Source organism: Lutra lutra, chromosome 17 (genome assembly GCF_902655055.1).
Source record: "Lutra lutra chromosome 17, mLutLut1.2, whole genome shotgun sequence".
Lineage (NCBI taxonomy): Eukaryota > Metazoa > Chordata > Mammalia > Carnivora > Mustelidae > Lutra > Lutra lutra.
Genome location: NC_062294.1, coordinates 34,605,294 through 34,618,848, shown reverse-complemented (window position 1 = coordinate 34,618,848; position 13,555 = coordinate 34,605,294). Strand labels below are relative to the sequence as shown.

The 13,555-nt window shown below is 37.9% G+C and overlaps 1 protein-coding gene across 6 annotated transcripts in view; it reads right to left on the bottom strand.

Annotated features, from left to right (window-relative positions):
• The window catches only part of SIAH1 (siah E3 ubiquitin protein ligase 1), a 30,978-nt gene that overhangs the window by 5,897 nt on the left and 11,526 nt on the right, over nt 1-13,555 (bottom strand). The window lies entirely within an intron of this gene.

The following is a 13,555-nucleotide window of genomic DNA, read 5'->3' as shown; positions in this document are numbered from 1 at the left end:
AGTCTGTTCACTGACAAATATAAATTATTACTACCTACATTTTTATTTTCTAATACATATTCATTCTACAGAGGTTTCAGGTTTCTAGGGCAGGAGACTTTAAATGTTTTAGGTAGGGAGACTCTTGCCAAACAGTTAAAACTGAACCCAAATGTGTAAAACAAGTCAAAGGGAAAGAATGATTCCAGGGGAAAAAAAATCATTTTTCCCAAACTTCCAAAGGATCTATTACAGAGCCTTAGAGCACCATCTGAAAACCATTAACCTACAGACAAACCTCTCAACAAGTGAGTCAGGACAATAAAAGTGGAAGCATTCTGGAGGCACCTACACACAGCTGGATTCAAACCCAGTCTTCACCACCTGTTCAGCCATAAAACTGGGACAGTATCTCCAGCCTCACATAGCTTTTGTCTGGATTAAGGGAGTTGGGTAATTTATGTATATCATAGGTGGTACATGCGCCAAAATATGTATTCACCTAACACCTCCAGAACCTTCTTGCCTTGCTTGTGGTCATCTATTAGTTAAAAGACCTAGAATGTGTAGGTTCCAAAAGATACTGAGTTTGTAAAGGTTATCAAACATGTCCGCCAAAGGTCAACTGCCACTTAACTAATGTTTAGCATAATAAAGCTTAGTGAATGTCTCAATTAGGCAGAACATTTACAATGGTTTTACAAAGAGCTTAAAATTTCACAAAAATTACCTTACATTTTGGATTTTTGTTAACTTCGTATTTTATGGGCTTGCTTAGTGTAAATGACAAGCCCATAAAATACGAAGTTAACAAAAATCCAAAATTTACGAAGAGTGCCCTATTACCTAAGCTTTCTAAAGTCTGTATTCTCAAACCCAGTTTGGTATTTAGTTTACTAAGTAGACTTTAATCTGTATTAAAACATTTTATAATCAGCCTTTGATGCTCAGTAATTTCAGAGCATTTAATCATTGTTTTGTCACATTAGCATACTTAAGTAAAAGTGGATGGACTTAAACTTTTATTCTTGATTTCACGTGGGAACTTTGGTTTCTTTTTATAAAGAGCGGATGAACAATTTCTCTGATTAGTCATACCTCATGCCTCGTAATATACAACAACTATTTTTTGAAGTTTACTATGGCAGGCAAAAAATGCCCCCCCTCAAAGATGTCTGCATCCTTAAGGCCTGCCACTGAACCTATGACAGTGTTGTTACAGTGGCAACAGGAAGCTAATACAGTTACTTACAAAATAAAGGTTTAAAATGGAGAAATGCAGTCACACATGCAAAAAGGATCACAGTGTATTGCAAAGCAAGCTACAAACAACATACAGAGGGGGTACACGCTCGCACATGATACAGATGTGAAATTTTTTTTAGCAATTTTTTTTCTTCAAAGGGGACAATAAATAAACTGCTTTATCAAGATTAGTCTGAGTTATGAAAACTATCAAAATAAGAAGTGAAATTTGCATTTTTAATTTAGTAAAAAAAATGCAAATATCACCAGCCCTCTTTTACTTTTCCAAAAATTATTCCTAAAGATGATAAAATATTCACTGTAAAATAGAATACAGGTTCAGATTATGAATTTGTTCTATTAGGAATCAAGGGGTTAAATAAAACTCCATTCAAAACATTTAAGGGCTTTCATCCTTTAACTCTTTTTTGCAAAAGAGGTACTTTCTACATTTGACATTGTGGAGGGTATTATGCAGAAAATGTTATCATTTCTATTTTTAAGATTCATTTCTATTTTAAGATTTACTTCTCACACACTGAAGAAATCAAATTTAATGCAAGTCTTAAAAATTTAACAGCTTAAAATGCCAAAAGTTAAAAAAAAAAATCAAACTTCATTATAAAACAATAATGCCAGGAAAAAAATTAAACAACCATTTTTAGTTTCCAAAACTGTAGCAAAGTAACATGAGGAATTTAAATTATACATATTTCCCTAAAAATAATTCTGAAAACTCCGCTGCTATAGAAGAAGAGTTAGTTGGCTAGTTACTTAGTTAGTTACTAGTAAGACTGGTGATCTGAAATGGGGAAAGCCCAGGACAATAATCTGGTAAAATATCTGCTATAAAAAAAGTGTGAACAAAGGTGACAGCCCAGTAAATGAAGAGGAAGTGCAAACCCCAATTTAAATGTGTAAAGCAATATACATTTGCCTTTTTGCTGCAGAAATCACTCTACTTTGAGACTTCCACCCCAATAAAAAAAAACAGCATATACTGACTCGGAACCCACTAGGCACTATGGTAGATACTGCGGTGTAGTAGTAGATGAAATGCTAAGTGGGAGTGAGATGCCTGTGAGAGGTCTACGCAGAACAGCAGTAGATGTACAACAGTTCAGAGTGCAGATGAGGAGGCGTTAACACACAATACCATCTGAAATCAAAGGGAAGAGGAACATGCCTAAAATAAGAAAAATCCCAACATTTAAAGACTGAAGAGTTCACTGATGGGAGGCACTGGCCCTAGACTGCAACAGTTCTCAAACTTTACAGTGCCCATTAATCATCCAGGCATCTTATTAAAATGCAGGTTCTGTTTTAGAATCAGAATTATTCTGAAGCTGGGCCTGAGATGCTGCATTTTTTTAAGATATTTTTTATTTATTTGACAGAAAGAGGGAGAGGTCACAAGTAGGCAGAGAGGCAGGCAGAGAGGAGGAAGCAGGCTCCCTGCTGAGCAGAGAGCACGATGCAGGGCTCGATCCCAGGACCCTGAGATCATGACCACTGAGCCACCCAGGCGCCCCTGAGATTCTGCATTTTTAACCCTGGGTTTGGCCAACTGCCATGGTGAGGCTCACGTGAGTAGCAAAAACCTGAATAACCGAGAAGGAAAGCGAAGATGAGAGAAGCAGGAGAGGATGGTGTCTCAGAAGTCAAGGGAAGGTACAGACTTAAGATCTATAAACATTCACATGTACAAATATTAAATTATGCTTTATTATATACTCATAGGGAACCTGTACTCTTTCTGTAATCAGAAAAAAATTAAAAGGCAACAACAAGCAGACCTGCTCGAGCATGCAAGAATTCATGGAATATATAGCATCCATGAACCCTTCTTAATTAAAAATAAGCAATGGATCAAAGTAAGTAATTTAGAAATGGTGATCTTGTAAAAGGTGCAAATAAATATAAAAATAACAAAAAAAAGTCTATGGTAAGAAGCAGTAAAAATAATGGCACAGTCAACCATGTGGAATCTGCTGAGAGGTCAAGTATGATCATGCTTAACAGGTGTTCATGGGTTGGCATTATAGAAGTTACTGGTGACCTCTGCAAAAGCAACCTTGGGGATATGGTGTGCAAATCAGACCAAAGGAGACTGAACAGTAAGCGTGGAGAGGAGAGGCAAGTTAGAGAATGGCTGAAAGGCCCAGAGAAATTGTCCACATAGTTCCTCTTTTTCTTTTTTAAATGGGAGAGACCAGAATATAGAGAATACTGACAGAGTCCAGAAAAGAGGGTAGTAATCCCAAGAAATGGAGCAATGTGATAAAATAAAATTCTTGGTGATGGGGGATTCAAAACTCAAGACTCAAACTCAAGAGTGACTAGACTTTTTCAGAAGAGGTACTTTCTCCATAGTAAGCACAGAGAAGACAGAAGAGGTCTAGCTCAGGAAGTTGGAGGTTAAGAAAGTTTCAGTCTGAGAGTTTCCATTTTCTCAGCAAAGTCTCTGCACCATCATCCTCTTTTGGTGGGGGTTGGGGGGCGTGGATAAAGAAGATGGTATCAGCACCAAGCCACGGCAGAGTGTTTTTTATGAATTAGTTGGGTCTTGCTGGTGGGACATTGAGGATACAAACATGTGTAAGTATGTGTTAAGTCATCACCTTAGGTCCCAAGAAATCGCAACTGCCTTTCTTGAACCAAAGGAGAAATAATTTGCCATTAACATTAATATGTTCTCCAAACTTCTGGATCAGAACTCTAAAACTAGCTAAAATGGCCAAACTTAACAGACAGTACCAAGCACTGATAAGCACAGAGGACTACAACTCTCATACTTTGCTGGTGGGAATGCAAAACAGTTTAACAATGTCTTCCTCACTGCAGATAGCTTTGTTGGACAGCATGGTTCTATATCCCATATATCTATAATATATATAATATAATATATATAATAGATATATCTATATCTATTACATGGTATTTTTATTTCACATCTAATCTACAATTTCTTAACATCAAGAATAAAAGTACTAACATCTCCCAAAACAAGGCAAGCCCATTTTTAACATGCTAATAGTAAAATTTTCCCTTTCTCACCTGCCAAGATAAAGATTATATTAAATGTCAAAACTGTGTCAAAACAATCATTGAAACCTAACTGCAACCATTCTGATTTCATTTCTCACAATTATGTCACAAAAAAATACCCATGCTTAGGGATTAGGAGCACACATGTTATGATGAGCCCCGGGTGATGTATGGAACTGCTGAATCACTATATTGTACACCTGAAACACAACACTGTATGTTAACTATACTGGAATTACAATAAAAACTTAAAAAAAAAAAGACGAATACCCTTTTTTCCCCTTGAATCCTTAATTATGGTTCATATTCTTGGCACAGCCACCATACCTCAAGAAAGTTTTCAGAAAGGACATAGAAGTCTCAATCTTGGCAGTCCGAAGCTCTTACAGAAACTGCACAAGTTTGCAATTCCAGTCACACCCCTCTCCCCTGAGAACTATATAAATTCTGCCCATGATATTTGTAATGATATAGATGAAAAATCTAATGCTGTTTTTATTCTTATTCCTTTACAGATAACATTCTCCCCCTGGCTTGTCAGACTCTTTCAAAGAAATTTTCACCGGGGCATCTGGCTGGCACTTGGTGGAACACGTAACTCCTGATCTCAGGGCTGTGAGTTCAGGCCCTGCCTAGGGTGTAGAGATTACTTAAAAATAAAATTTAAAAAAAAAATTTTTTTTTTCACCAAAACATCTAAGTATATGCCATCAGCACTTGCTGAAACAAAACACTAGCTGAGTCTTTTCAATCCAAAGATTCAAGTCTTTCACCTTTTGGACTTCTCACCTAATTATTCTTTGATCCTTCCCATCTACTAGTTTCTTTTCTGTACATAATTCTGATACTGACCCTGTTGGATCTATCTTCCAGCCACATATTTTTTTTCCTCACAATTTCAATCTTTGTTTTGCATTTGCATTCCAAAAGAAATCAAGTTCTGGGACGCCTGGGTGGCTCAGTTGGTTAAGCAGCTGCCTTCGGCTCAGGTCATGATCCCAGCGTCCTGGGATCGAGTCCCACATCGGGCTCCTTGCTCATCGGGGAGCCTGCTTCTCCCTCTGCCTCTGCCTGCCATTCTGTCTGCCTGTGCTTGCTCTCTCTCTCTCTCTCTCTCTGACAAATAAATAAATAAAATCTTAAAAAAAAAAAAAGAAAGAAATCAAGTTCTTTTTTTTTTTTGAAGATTTTATTTATTCGACAGACAAAGATCACAAGTAGGCAGAGAGGCCAAGCACCCTGAGATCACGACCTGGGCTAAAGGAAGAGGCTTAACCCACTGAGCCACCCAGGCGCCCCAGAAATCAAGTTCTAACTCATGAATTTGGGTTGATAAAATTACCTCATGACTTGCTTGATATAGTAAGGCATTTTTTAATTATGTAGATACCCTCAATCTCCAACAAGAGAATCAAGATTTTGGTAGCAGGAATGGCTGTTTCCCTGTCCTTTCCCTGAAACTGGAATGGCTACATTGTACTCGTACTTCCTTAACCCCTCATATGAAAACATGAGTTTTCATGTTTTAATTGCCATGCCTCTCACTGGACCTTACCCGTTTGTCGTTGCTTTTGTTCTTGCTGCTATAGTCTTACCAGGTTGCAGGGTCAGCAAGCTAAATAAAAAGACAAAATAGAGACCTTCCTCCAATTTCATTAAAACAGCTGCCCCAAATATTTATTAAACACCTAGTATATACCAAGTATTGTCCTCAGAAGTTTACATATGCTGTGATTTCATTTCACCATTTCAGTGAGCTTCCAGGTCAGGCATCTATACCCTACCACATGGGTGAGAAAATAAATTTACAAAACATATGTTTCAGATAATGGAACTAGTAAATAATGGAAGTTGGAGCTTATCTGATCAGGGAAGACTCAGAAGGGATGGGCAGAGGGGGGCAAATGGCATCCTTGGCAAAGCAAACAAACATACCAAAAATTTTAAACTTGGAAGAAATCTTAACCAATTCTCATGTTCAGAAAAGAAAAATGATACAAATTACTTGCTAAATGTCATGTAACTTAGGTCAATGTTCTAACCTAGGCTGTGTAATTTCCTCTATCTATATATCTACCTATCTATTCATGTATCTAAATCCCCCAACATGGGGCTTGACCTCACAACCCTAAGAACAAGACCTGAGCTGAGATCAAGAGTTGGACACTTAACTGACTGAGCCACTCAGGGGGCCCTTCCTCAACCCTTTTAAGCCAATATGCTTTGGATATTTTTTAATGCAATTTGAAAAATTAATCTTTTCTGAATTTAAGTCTAATATGTTTTACTTCAAAGTAAAAATAAAAACTTAAACTACCTTTTCCCTCCCAATGCAAGAGGGATCTCTAATGTAGCCAGGGAAGATCAAAACAGAAAGATGACACCTAGTTAAATCCTGAACAAGTAACCAGTTAACGGAAGTCAGCTCCTTTAAGGTACCTTTCCTGATCACTTTATCTAAAGTCCAGATGACCCTTCTAATTGTCCTTACAATATCTGTCACCACTTACAATTCTGACTATTAACTGTCTATTTTCTCCCCTATTCCCTCCCGACTACAACACCAACTTTTTACTCATAACTCAAGTTCTCAGGCTTTTTTGATACCAGGCACATTTTACACCAGCGGTTTGTAAACTACATCCACCGCCAGCTGCCAGTTTCTGGAAGTAGTTTTATTGGAACATAGTTATACCCTCTCATTTACAAATTGTCTACTGACTGCCTTCGAGTTGAACAGCTGATCCTATGACTTCTAAACCCTTTAAACCTATCTGGCCATGGGTGGGGGAAACCAAACTTACTCTTTAATGCTTTGTACTTTTAAAAAATTACTGAGGAATCCAAAAGAGCTTTTTGACCATGTGGCTTATAGGTACTGATAGTTACTATATTAGAAATTCAATCTAATAAATTTTTAAAGTATTTCTTTATTTTAAAATCACCATCACAATCTCATTGATATGTGCAATTTGAGAAACAAGGCAGAGGACCATAGGGGAAGAGAAGAAAAAATAAAACAAGACAAAACCAGAGAGGGAGATAAACCAGAAGAGACACAATCTCAGGAAACAAACTGAGGGTTGCTGGAGGGGAGGTGGGTAGGAGGGATGCAGTGGCTGCATAATGGACATTGGGGAGGGTATGTTCTACAGTGAGCACTGTGAATTGTGTAAGACTGATGGATCACAGACCTGTATGCCTGAAACAAATAATACATTATATGTTAATTTTAAAAATATAAAAAGGATAAAAAATAAATAAAACTACTATTACATTTACATTACATGTAAAAAAAAATCCATGACATTTTAAATGTTTATGAAAAATAACTTTTCCCTAATAGGGAGAAAAATGTGTTTCACATTTTTGCACATCTTTTTTTTTTTTAAAAAATATTTTATTTATTTATTTGACACAGAGAGAGAGAGAGATCACAAGTAGGCAGAGCAGCAGGCAGAGAGAGGGGGGGAAGCAGGCTCCCTGCGGAGCAGAGAGCCCGATGCGGGGCTCGATCCCAGGACCCTGAGACCATGACCTGAGCCGAAGGCAGTGGCTTAACCCACTGAGCCACCCAGGCGCCCCATTTTTGCACATCTTTTTAATGTCTGATGCAATACAATGCAATTGGACATTCATTACCTGCTTTTGCATTTAATCTATTAAGATGCCACATGCCATGTAGCTTCTGGGAAACTCCAGTGTACTCTCCTGTCTCATTACTGTGAAAAACAGTTTTGACCCTCAAAGGGTCTTGAGAAGTCCCAGGATCCCTGAACCATTAAACTTTTGGTCCTGAACTTCTGCACTGAAAAACTCTGAGAATAGACCCTGTTTGTTTTGCTCACTCTTGTGTCTCCAGCACCTAGGACAGTACCCAGCCCAGACCAGGTACTCAAGTATTTCAGGAAGGAATGACTAAATCAAGTAAACGGCATGAAGGACTCCGAGAAGGAGGAACAGCATATGTGTACAAACAGAACTCACTTATCGCTGATGCCCCTGCAAGTAGAATGAATTTACTGTTGATAAACACCTTAAAGAGAATTCACAACTGAAATTTAGAATTCACTTTAAAATAACTGTAATCGGTGCTGATCTTTGACAAAGGAACAAAAGCAAAAGAGAAAAGACAGACTTTTCAATGAATTATGCTGGAACAACTTGATATCCACATACAAAAAAGATAAGACACAGATCTCACACCCTTCACAAAAAAATTAGCTCAAAATGAATCACTGACCTCAGTGTAAAATCCCAGAAGATAATTGAAGAAAATCTAGATGACCTTGGATTTAGCAAGGACTTTTCAAAAACACCACCAAACACATGAATCAGGAAAGAAACAACTGATAAGTTGGACTTGATTAAAATTAAAAATGTCTGCTCTGCAAAGATACTGTCATGAGAATGAGAAGGCAAACCACAGACTGGGAGAAAATATTTGCAAAAGACTTACTGATAATGGACTGTTATCCAAAATACAAAAGAACTCTTGAAATTCAACAATAAAATTAACAACCCAATTTACACCTTAACAGACACCAGCCAAAGATATACAGATGGCAAAAGAGCATACAAAAAGGTGCTCCACATCATCTGTCATCAGGGAAATGCAAATTAAAACAAGATACCACTACACATCTTTTAGAATGGCCAAAATCCAGAACATTGACACCACCAAATGCTGGTGGGCATGTGGAGCAACAGGAACGCTCACTCATTGCTGGTGGAAATGCAAAACGCTACAGTCACTATAAAAGCCTGGCAGTTTCTTACAAAACCAAACATACTCTTACCATAAGATCTAGCAATCAGGGGCACCTGGGTGACTCAGTGGGTTAAAGCCTCTGCCTCCAGCTCAGGTCATGATCCCAGAGTCCTGGGATCGAGCCCCGCATCGGGCTCTCTGCTCAGCAGGGAGCCTGCTTCGTCCTCTTTCTCTCTGCCTATCTCTCCACCTACTGTGATCTCTGTCTGTCAAATAAATAAATAAAATCTTTAAAAAAAAAAAAAAAAAAACCTACACATAGGTGTTTATAAGCAGCTTCATTTGTAATTGCCAAAATTTGGAAGCAACCGAGATGCTGTCCTCTGGTAGGTGAGTGGATAAATAAATTGGTACAACCGGACAATGAGTATTATTTAGCGCTAAAAAGAATTGAGCTACCAAGCCATGAAAAGACACGGAAGAACCTTCAATGAATATTACTAAGTGAAAGAAGCCAATCTGAAAAGGCTACATGCTATATGATTCCAATCATATGACATTCTGGAACAGGCAAAACTATGGAGACTGTAAAAAGATCAGAGCTTGCCCCCAGACATTTGGGGAAGGGAGGAATGAATAGGTGAAGCACAGAGGACTTAGGGGCAATGAAGCTGTTCTTCTGTATACTGTAATGGTGGATACATAGCATTCATCTTTCATTTGTCAGAACTCCTAATGCAGAACACCAAGATTGAACCGTAAGGTAAAGAGTGGACTCTGGGTGATAACAACGTGTCAATGCAGGTACAGCAAACTGTAACAAACGTAGGACTCTGGTGGACAACTACTGACAATGGGGGAGCTACACATGACCAGGTGGGGGCAGGGTGAATATGGGAAATCTCTGTACTTTCTGTTCAATTTTGCTACTGAATCTAAAACCGCTCTAAAAAATAAATTCACCTAAGAAAAAAGGAAAACACTACGTGGTGAAGTGAATCATTAGATTATCATAAACATAGTCTTAAAAAAAAAAAAAAAGATGTACTTCCTACCAATTCTCTAAGTTTTCAAAATGTTTATGTTTATAACATCAGAGTTCCATAACTCACCAATTCCTAGACAGTAATTTCAATATTTAGTGATGCACTACTGACAACATACCTGGAGAATGTGGCTATATACAGTGAAAAGAATTTGACTGGAATGAGAAGCTCAAACCTGAATTCCTACTTCAGCTCTTATTAAGTATTTTGATATTGAGCAAAATTACAACATCCTGGGCCTCAAATTTCTCATTTGTGTGGGGCCCTAGGTGGCTCATTTGGTTAAGCAGCAGACTCTTGGGTTTCGGCTCAGGTCATGATCTCAGGGTCCTGAGTCTGCTTGTCCCTCTCCCTCTGCTCCTCTCCCTGCTGGTACGCATAGGCCCTCTCTCTCTCAAATAAGTAAGTAAATAAAATCCTTAAAAAAAAAAATTCTAAAACTACCACAACACTGGACATCAATTAACTGAGATCATATACATGGAAACATTTGATATATTAGTAACAACACAATCACCTGGTGATGTTCACAGAGTCATACTAGGAACCCTGCAATTTATCACTAAATAAAAAAGACCTGGACTATACAGGATTTTACTGAAAACTGTTGTTTCAACCTACTGTGTTCATTTTCATGACCTCAATTTGGGATTCTGTCTGAAGTCTGACAAAGATTAGAGTTTGCTGTGAATGAAGCTCCATAAACTGGGCACCTACCGACCTATAAAGAACTGTGCCAGCAGCTTCATACACACTATTTATGTAAGCCTCAGAAATTAGGCTGTAGCTCCATACTACAGATGAGGAAACTAAAGATCAGAAAAATTAAGAATAAGCACAGAGCCTGTTTCCAGATTGTCTGCTTTGTCCCTAAGTCTCATTTCTTTCCAATAACCCTCAAAAACAGTATAATCTTCTATTGGCACTGAATATTTAACTTCTCATCCAGCACATCTTTTCAAATTATATACAAGTTGACCAAAAAGAAAATGAAACAAATAAAAAGAAAGAAAAGAAAAAAAATTTCCCTAAATTCTTTAAATTAAATCTTTGGCCCTAGCAAGTAGTTGCTTTTTGAATTTTTTTGTATCAAAGTGGTAGAATCTGATAGTCTAAGTTTGTCATTAAACCAACAGACATTAAATCAAAGTATCAAGCAGTGAAGAGCAGTGAGTAAAAGAAGCAGAAAGAGGATCAAGCAGGCTTTCTCAACCTTCTTATTTCACACCACACATTACTAAATAATGGAATTACTGGTAACACAGTTGAACTTATCAAAACTTTATCACAATCATGATTACAACACAATCACTGCTGCAATATAACCAAATCTCAGTGTGTCCAATATTCACTTATTTGTATCCAAGTCTGAATACAATGGTTTATTACCACGATAATGTTTTGTATTCTCTCAGGATGTAAAACTGTCACACGTCCAGATGATGTTTGTTTCCTCTTCTGCTCTGTCTTGGCATTAAGCTATACTACCCAGTTCTATCCACACTGTAACATACAACCCATTCAATTCCACATTCCATCTGAAAAATACGGCAGATAAACACACACGCGCGCGCGCGCGCGATAAAACACACACACACAGGCCATAAAATTTTAAATCAGATCAAAACTGGCAGTAATCCATGAAGAGTTGGTGATACTAAGCTAAACAAAAGAGAGTACATTGCTTGGGAGACAGAACAAATTAATGAGGTAAAAAGTCATAATACGAAAAAAGAAAGGATGAATACCCAAGTTTTGTAGCAACATGGACGGGACTGGAAGAGATTATGCTGAGTGAAATAAGTCAAGCAGAGAGAGTCAATTATCATATGGTTTCACTTATTTGTGGAGCATAACAAATAGCATGGAGGACAAGGGGAGATGGAGAGGAGAAGGGAGTTGAGGGAAATTGGAAGGGGAGGTGAACCATGAGAGACTATGGACTCTGAAAAACGATCTGAGAATTTTGAAGGGGTGGGGGGTGGGAGGTTGGGGGCGCCAGGTGGTGGGTATTGTAGAGGGCACGGATTGCATGGAGCACTGGATGTGGTGCAAAAATAATGAATACTGTTATGCTGAAAAAATAAAAAAAAATTAAAAAAAAGTCATAATACATTATATGTATTGATGATGTACATATAATGTATGTAGCTCCTTTACTAGTAAAAGAGTAGAAAAACAATGGAATTTATGAAAAAGAAATGCCATATTAAAAATTCATGGAGACTTTTCAAATTAAGTATTTCATTGAAGATTATAATTTGTGTCTTCATAAGCATTATATTTGAAACTCCAGCCAAATCATTTCCGATATTTCAAATAAGGATGTAACACATGAACTAACTTAATACTCAAATTTTCCTCAAACTTAAAACAAAAAATAAAAGATTTTCCTCAAACTAAGATTCTATTCTCTGGTGGGGGGGGGGGGTAATCCACATTTTTCTACAAAAATTGAATGTTTTATTTTCCTGTGTTTAATAATCTAAAAACCAGTAGTGGCACTTTCTGAGTCATCTGACTCCATCTGGTAGCCAAATAATTGAATGCTCCCATTCGCATTTATGGTCACCCTGGCTCCTCCCAAGTCAGTACTACAGTACTCTAATCATGAAGGACTAAAGACAAAAGCAGAAGGCCACCTCAAATGCAAATGATGCACTGGTATAAAGCAAAGCCCTAATGGCATCATGGTTTTCACTGAAGCATTTATACGCTGGTAAGAAAATGCAACATGTATGGTGACCATACCATACCAGCCAATTCTGATATGTTTAATTCAAAAAGAGCGTAACAACAGTCCACTGCATAACTCCATGTTGCTTCTCAAGACTTCAGTTTAGCAGACAGTATCCAGTGCTTTAGTAAATCAGTATAATTCGAATTTCACCAATTTTGCAGTTTTGTTTGTATTTAATGTGCAAGTTATGAACTGTCACCAACATCTAACAGAACTGACTCCTGTCTAATAAACTCTGTTCGCTGTCCCCACAAAGTTTTCCTAGCTCACCAGCTACTCCTCAGTTTCCTTTATGGACTGCTGCTCTTCTCCCCAACCTCTTGACACTGGGAGTTGTCCATGGTCCTCACTCCGTTGATCTCATTCAGTCTTACAGTTTTTAAATTCCACCAACATCTCCAGCCCAGATTAAAAAAACAAACCAAAAAAACCCTCCAGATTTCTCTTAAACCCAAGATTTGTACATCCAACTTCCTAGGTATCCCGGGGGGCAGGGATGGGGTGGGGGGTAGAGGGCGGCTGCTAAACAAAGCTGAACTCCTTGTCTTCTCCCAGACTACTCAACCCCACCACCTTCCCCTCTCTTGATGGCCACTCCATCCCTTAGAAGTCATCCTTCTTTTTTTCATCCTTCTTTTTTCATAACTAAAACCACCAGGAAATCTTACTCTATCACCTTTAAACATATATCCAGAATCCAGCCGCCGCTCACACCACCTCTCTGAATACAATTAACATAGTTCAAGCCACCATTATCTCTCACCAACATTATTACAACAGTTTCTA